Raw genomic sequence first — 8,351 nt, 5'->3', positions numbered from 1 at the left:
GACTCTCCAGTGATTTCATGAACAGTATCTCTCCAGCATTTATTAACTGTGGGACAAGACCACCGTATGTATGAAATCCCCAATCTCTCCATACTCTTTCCAGCAATGATGGCGACCACTCCATTTTGTATAGCTGTGATGGTGTATAATACCACCTTTCACATCCATACATAAATAATAGAGAATACCATAATAAGAATTATCTTGATCTTGGCCTTCCTTACACTGAAGAATCGTTTCATTGCTGCCCTTCCAAGTCTCAATCTTCTCCTGATTTCTTGGTTGCAGTATCTCTTCAGAGTGATGATTGAGCCAAGGAATAGAAAATCTTCAACAATTTCAGTTTCTTCAATATCAACCTTAAAGTTGTGAATTTCCTCAGCAGTCATTACTTTTGTCTTCTTGATGTTCAGTTGTAATTCTGCTTGGGCACTTTCTCCTTTAATCTTCATCAGTAGTTGTTTCAAGTATATACTATTTATTTTACTCTCTCTCTCTTTCTCTCCCCCAGTCATTCCGCTGGTCTACATAAGTCTGTCTGTCTCTGCATTGGTTGATGTGGCACTTTGCTTGGTTGGCTAATGTGTAGACTGCTTCTCTTCAGATATCATTCTGGAAATTTTGTGTCCTCCTTTCTGGAACACATTAGAGGTGACTCTTGTTATGTTCTTCAATATCATCATATGGTGTTATTTATGTTCTCCATCATCCATCATTTGGATGAGCTGCCCTGAGTCCGCTTGCGGAGAGGGCAGGATATAAGCTTAATGTAATAAATAAATAAATAAATTTATGCTTGTTTAGCCTTCAGTGAGTTCAAGTTTTGCTTATATGTGTTCCTTCTTTTATAAACTTCTAAATCCTTTTCTTCATTCTTTGCCACATTCAGTATGTTTTGAAGCTGAATTCTAGCCAGAGACTTTTCATGTACTAGAGATGATGCCCTGAAATACAGCATTGCCACATATGATTCTGTCTTGGTTTCCTGTTGTTACATATGTATCTGATCCTGACATTTTGCCAAAAAACAAATTTTATCATAATCTGATATTTTTCTAAAAGCAGTGCTGCTCCTTTACTATTGCATTTTGGTTTTATTGTGTTTATGTTTCCCCTTCCCCTTCCTTTTTCTGGGAAGTTAGTTAACTCTGTGCATTCCATGCATACTATAAGCTGCGCTCTTTTGAACTCTGTCAGTATGTATTCTCTGTGTAGGGAGTTTATTATGCAGCTTTTTATTTTGATCGTATTGTCTTGTTGTATTTACTTCTTGAATGTCGCTTGTGTGATCCTAGGATAATGGTATAGATGTCTTATTGTAGGTTTTTGTCTGGGCGAAGGGGGGATTTAAAGGGTAAAGTATTTTGTGAATATTTGACTGCACTTGTATATCGTTTTTAAAAGTTTAATTAAAAAATAAGAAATTGCAAAAAAATAAGAAGATTCTGTCTTTGTAGCTTTCTTTAGCAGCATGTTGACTCTCCTGGCTTCATTTTCTACAAGGCTATTTGCTTCTAAGTCAGTTGGATTTCACACAAGTAGAAAGCAATAGCTAAATCACCTTGAATATTGTTTAATAATAAAGATAAAATAAAAATGTTTAAAAATAAAGAAATAACTAGTTGATGGAAATTTTAAAAATGTTTGAAAATTGAGGTCCGTTAGCAGACAATAATGTTTGTGGTACACTATGCCTTGAAAAGATGGGCTTCAAATATGTAACCATGTTGCATTGCCAGATTTTCTAATATGGCTATTTCTGGATGGTGAGGACAACAATCTTAACAGATCATCATTGCTCAAGTACATAAATATGTCAACACAACACCCACTTTGTATAGTGAAACTTACTTGCAATAGTTTATCCACATGGGCTCTTTTTGTTTCCCAGGTTGGTGTTTCTGGCATGTCACATTTTGTTTACAATCTTCCCAGTATGCAAAATTCATCTGAGACAAATATAGAACGTTGCTGGTTTTCCTTTTACATTTCCCAGTGTCCAGATACCCTTCACATATTCTCTGTGGTATGCACTTCTTTGGGCGCACAAGCAATCTATGGCTATTAAGCAATCGCCATTAATTATAGATAAATCTTCTGTAGACTGAAAATGGGGCAAGTACGTAATGACCTGGCCAAGTCTGTGGCAATACATTGGATGACTTGCTGCTATCATTTGCTGTGGCTTCTGCAAATTCCTGCCACCTTTTCCCCTCACCCTAATGTTGGGTACTGTGAAATGCCCTGTGACAATGTGTCTGCCGCAGCTTTCGTTTTAGCATGTAAACTCAGGCTGGGGAAAGGGTCTTGGGATCCTGAGAGGGACATCTGCCAGCCCTTTCTTAGCAATAGATACCAGAGGCTCGTGGTCAGGTTATTCTATTTGTGCATATTGGCACTCAGGCGCTCTTGAAGCATATCAGAGGGTTGCATCCAGATGGAGTGGAACTTTCCTGCCTCCCCCCCCCCCCACTCCCATTGCAGTCCACTGATCTCCATGAAATGCTGCCCCTGGAAGTTATGGGAACTGGAGGAATGATATCAGGGGGGTCAGTAGTGTGAAGGAGGAATAAATGGGTGGAAATTCTCAATTAAGTCTGGAGTTGTCTTTTGCCACAACATTTCTCCTGTTCCCACTTTTAAGGCACTGACCATTTGATTTGTCAAATGTTTTAGTGCAGGAGCTGCTTTGATGCACTGTGTATGTCAAGTGCCCTCAAGTTGCACCCGACTTACATCTGAGCAACCCCAGCAAGGGACTTTCAAGGCAGGTGAGAAACAGAGGTGGTTTGCCATCGCCAGGGCTTTTTTTTGAACAGGAATGCAGTTCCAGCTGGCTTGGTATCAGGGGATGTGGCCTAATATGCAAATGATTCTTGCTGGGCTTTTTCTACAAAAAGCCCTGCGTGAAACAATGGTGATGTCAGGGGGTGTGGCAAAATATGCAAATTAGTTCCTGTTGGGCCTTTTCTGGCCCTGGCCATCGCTGTCCTCTGCAATCCTTCTTGGAGGTCTCCCATCCCAGTATTAACTGGGGCTGACCCTACTTAGCTTTTGAGTGATCTGATGAGATCTGCCTTGAACCTTCCCTTGTTCGAGTTATTGCTTCAGGTTTTCTAACTCCTTTTGAAAATGTTCATCCAATACCTACTATGCATTATTTTTCAGTAAGGCTTAGCTGGCTCCCTGAGTGGACTGCCAAGTTTGGTATACAGTTCCCTACAAAATTCATCTTCCTAATAATCTTTGGAGTTGTTTGTTGTCTTTTGGGGATGGTAGGGCTGCCAGCTTCCAGGTGAGGCCTGGAGATCTCCTGCTTTTACAGCTGATCTCCAGCTGGCAAAGATCAGCTCCCCTGGAGAAAATGGCTGCTTTGAAGGGTGGGCTCTATGGCATTGTACCATACTGAGGCCCCTCCCCCCAAAAACCCTGCCCTCTCCTGAATCCTCCCCCAAAGTCCCAAGGTATTTTCCAACACAGACTTGGCAATGCTAGGTGATGGCATATTTTATGATGGTGGTGGTGGTATTGGATTTATATCCCGCCCTCCACTCCAAAGAGTCTCAGAGCGGCTCACAATCTCCTTTACCTTCCTCCCCCACAACAGACATCCTGTGAGGTGGGTGGGGCTGGAGAGGGCTCTCGCAGCAGCTGCCTTTTCAAGGACGACCTCTGCCAGAGCTATGGCTAACCCAAGGCCATGCTAGCAGGTGCAAGTGGAGGAGTGGGGAATCAAACCCGGTTCTCCCAGATAAGAGTCCGCACACTTAACCACTACACCAAACTGGCTATTTTAGAAAGCCCTTATTTGAGTAACAACTCTGTGTACTATTCTCAGAACAAAGTTTGAGTCCAGTGGCACCTTTAAGACCAACACAGTTTTATTCAAGATATAAGATTCAGATATCTGAAGTGTATTGGCACACGAAAGCTTATACCCAGAATAAAACTTTGTTGGTACCATTGGACTCAAACTTTGTTCTGCATGGCTATACTACCTGTACTATTCTCAGTTAGTCTTTTACCTAACTATATAATGCCCCAGAATTCCGTGTTAGCATTTTGCCCCCTACTAGGGGAGCTGCCCCAGCCCCTTTTAGCCTTTTGTACAGTTTCTGTAATGTTTTGTCCCTCTCTTGATGTTTTTGAAGGATATGTCTATGAGAACTTGAAGGAGGTGACTTGTTCACATGTGGAGGGAGAGGGGGCAGATTTATGCATGAGAGAAAAGATAGTATTAGAAAACAAAGAGAGAAAGGCTGAGGGAGATAAAAGAGACAGAGAGGAGTTTCTAGCAGAAGTTTTACTGGGAAAGGGATGCAGGAAGCAGTGGAGGCTACAAATATAGACAGCTTCAAAAGGGGATTGGATATCTAGAGCAGATGTTGATCAATGGCTGTTAACCACAAGGTATAGAAGGAACACTGTCTGGAATAATGATGCTCTGTATTTTTGGTTCCTGGGAGGGCAAGAGTGGGAGGGCTTCTGGAATTCTGGCCCTGCTGGTGGACCTCGTGATAGCACCTGTATTTTTGTCACTGTGTGACATGGAGTATTGGACTGAATGGGCCATTGGCCTGATCCAACATGGCTTCTCTTATGTTCTACATGTAGCAGCCCTCTGAGGAAGTTTGTCCTGTTATAATATCAGGGTTTCCACTCTGTTTATTCTCTGCTTCTGTATTTGTAAATAAAGCAACTATTACGAAGTTTTCAGTGCTCTCTCATCCATGGTAATTCCAGATGGGTAGCCATATTAGTCTGGAGCAGCAAAATAAGACAGGTATCCAATGGCACTCTCAGGTCCAATAGAATTTATTCCAGCATAAACTTCTGTGAGTCAGATGAGGTGAGTTCTGACAAAACCTTATGCTTGAATAAACTCTATTAATAGTCTCTAAATGCCATTGGATTCCTGGTTTACTCTCATCCTTGGGAAACCAAACCCAGAACACACATGATACTGGAACACACACAGAACTGCCTTATATTGAATCAGACTGTTGTTCCATTAAGGTCAGTGTTGTCTATTCAGACTGGCAGCAGCTCTCCAGGGTCTCAGATTGTTCTTCCACATGACTTGCTTCCTGATCCTTTCAACTGGAGATGCCAGGGATTGAATCTGAGACCTCCATGCCAAGCAGATGGCTCTTCCACTGAGCTATGGCGCCTTCCCAGAACTGTCCTCTGTATCTTCTCATGGTGTGGAGAAATTGAAAGCTTGGTTCCTTCTGCTCAGTGCTTTCGAATATTTGCTGTGCTTTCTTATGAAAGAACTTTCCTGCAAAAGTACAGACTGCAAAAGTACAGTTTTCCAATGGGCACATAAAACTGACATTTTTAAATGGAATTTGCCCAAGTCCAGACAACTCTGATAAATACTCACAGGAAGAAAACAAAAGCTCTGTCTCACCATTCAGCTATCAGTATCCAAGGCAGCATTAGAAATACACCATCCTTCTCAGGAATGCTTTCTTCCATGGTAGAAAGGGGAAGACATAATCACAGTCTTTTTTATTATTATTATTCTGACTGGGTCCCACGTACAAAGCCCTTCGTGGCCTTGGACCATCATATCTACAGACCTGCCTCTCCTGCTATGCTCTGCCATAACAGCTTAGCTCATCTGAGCAGGGCCTTCTCTTGGTGCGACCCTACAAATGGGCACCATCAAACTTGTGGGATGGTCTGCCTGAGGTGGTCAGGAAGGCTCCCATACATGTAGTTTTTCTACAGATTTCTGCAGGAAGGCACTTTATAGAGGTAATGGGTATATGGGGAAGGACGGTGGCTCAGTGATAGAGCATCTGCTTGGTAAGCAGAAGGTCCCAGGTTCAATCCCCAGCATCTCCAACTAAAAAGGATCCAGGCAAGTAGGCGTGAAAAACCTCAGCTTGAGACTCTGGAGAGCTGCTGCCAGTCTGAGTAGACAATACTGACTTTGATGGATCGAGAGTCTGATTCAGTATAAGGCAGCTTCATATGGTCATATATTATAACAAAATGGGTTCAGGTAGGTAGTTGTGTTGGTCTGAAGCAACAGAACGTTTGAGTCCAGTGACACCTTTAAGACAAAGTTTTATTCTGGGCATAAATTTAAGTAGAAGAAGTAGAAGAAGAAGTGTGCATGCACATGAAAGCTTATACCCAGAATTAAACTTCATCAGTCTTGAATGGTTCAGGTCAGGAAGGGGCTTTTATAAAAGCAGCAGGACTGTATACTACACGACTGTGTATTGTGATATCTATCTGATGTACATATTATCCTACTCTCACTGCTTTGTTTTTTATGCATATACAATACCATTTTCGGTAATGTTTAACATATCATATATCATGTTTGATACTCTATGCTTTGCTTAAGATTGCTGAAATCCTAGATCTACGACTATATTGATTTACCCTGTGTAATCTGCCTTGAGTTTTTGTGAGAAGGGCAAACTAAGTAAAACCAATTCTTTAGGTTCCTCTACTTTATTTTCACTTCCAACACGTGCATGTTTATTTTGGGAATGTAGATTCTGGTGGGTAGCCATGTTGATCTGAAGCAGCAGAACAAAGTTTGAGTCCAGTGGCACTTTTGTTAAGACCACTTTGTTGGTCTTAAAGGTGCCACTGGACACAAACTTTATTTTGGGAATGGTTTCACTATCATAGAGTTGAATCTTTGCATTCTCACACTCGATTGATTGTGGTTTCTGTTGTACCACCACAATGCAGGTGATGACTGAGTGTAAAGTAATCACAGTTCTTTTCATATTACATCTGGGGCACCCACAAGCACCTCATGTCTCTCAGTTACATAATGGATGGCTGTTGGCTTCAGTCCCACTGGTAGCATTGGCAGCAGAGGTTAGTGGCACTCCTAGCAAGAGGTTCCGCGAGCCTATCTATGGCCAGTCTGTCTCTCCTGCTTGTCACTTCTTCCTGCATTGTTTCTCAGTAGCTTACAGTCTAAACTACACCAAGGTGTGTTGTACAATACGAATCTACTACAGTGTGCCAGTGTGATGCTGCTCCATACAGGGCTTTTTTTGTAGCAGGAACTCCTTTGCATATTAGGCCACAGTCTGCTGATGTAGCCAGTCCTCCAAGAGCTTACAGTAGGCCCTATACTAAAAGCTCTTGGAGGATTGGCTACATCAGCAGGGTGTGGCCTAATATGCAAAGGAGTTCCTGCTACAAAAAAAAAAAGCCCTGCCGGCATGGCACAATTACCAAAAGATTTGGCCATCATACTAATAAAGAAGGTTGCCAGTTCTGGCTTGGAAATTCCTGGAGATATAAAGGTGGTGCCTGCAGAGGGTGGAGTTGAAAAAGGGGAGGGAGCTGAGTGGGATATAATGCCGTCGAGTTGGCCCTCCAAAGCTGCCATTTCTTCCAGGGAAGCTGATCCCTGGGGGTCTACAGATCATTTGTATTTCGAGGAAAACTGCAGAACCAACACTTGAAAGCCCATTTTGGGGCTAAGTCCCAACAAATTAAAGTCCTGCAAATAACACGAGTGCAACTCCAGCAGTGCCTTTGCTGTGACGCATGCCCCTTCCTGGATTTGGGCCAAGCTGGGGCTGGAGAGGCAGAAAGGTCAACTATTTATAGAGAGGGGGCTCCAGCCTGGCACAGAGCTTACTTAATGCAGCAGTGAGTCACTCCCATAGCACAACAACATGCAGATCCACAAGGCTGCCCAGCCCTTATCTGGGTTTGAGATAAACAATGGCATTTGCAGGGGAATGCAGGGCCTCTGTATCCAAAGCAGAGGAAGGCATTGCTTTCAAGTTCTCAACCAGTCTAGGGGGGTTTGTTTTCCTGCCAGGAATTCTCTGAGCATGGCAAACAATCTCTTGAATTTTGAAGCACCAGAGGACAAAGCTGGCAAGTGGCTGTGGTCTCGTGCTGCCAAAGCTGGGGGGACTGACAAGGGCTGGCCTGCTCATGCTGGGAAGGAGTTTCACAAGCAGATTCCTTCCTCTCTAAATCAGGGACAGCATTTCCCTGGCTAGCTGCAGCTAGGTACAGCACGTAATAGGTCCCTTGAGCCAGAGATGACAAGTCCCCACCTGACTCCCTGGAGATGTTTGGTTCCATTCCAAGGCACTGTCCTGTGGCCTCTCCTAACCCAGCCAGGGGCATCTCATCTACTCAGAGCCTGTAGCTGTTGGTTCTACTAAAGAAGGTATGGCCATTCCGAGCCACTATAGCAGCCTTGGTTTTTTGCTTATAAAGGAGAGGAGAAAATTTGTTCTTTCTTTGACCCCAGGGCCAGCATCATCATACCCTCAGGCAGGGCTTTTTTTCTGAGAAAAGAGGTACCAGAACTCTGATGAGAGAAATGCAAGAGAAACACATGG

Source organism: Heteronotia binoei, chromosome 5 (genome assembly GCF_032191835.1).
Source record: "Heteronotia binoei isolate CCM8104 ecotype False Entrance Well chromosome 5, APGP_CSIRO_Hbin_v1, whole genome shotgun sequence".
Taxonomy (NCBI): Eukaryota; Metazoa; Chordata; class Lepidosauria; order Squamata; family Gekkonidae; genus Heteronotia; species Heteronotia binoei.
Note: the sequence above shows the minus strand (reverse complement) of the source record.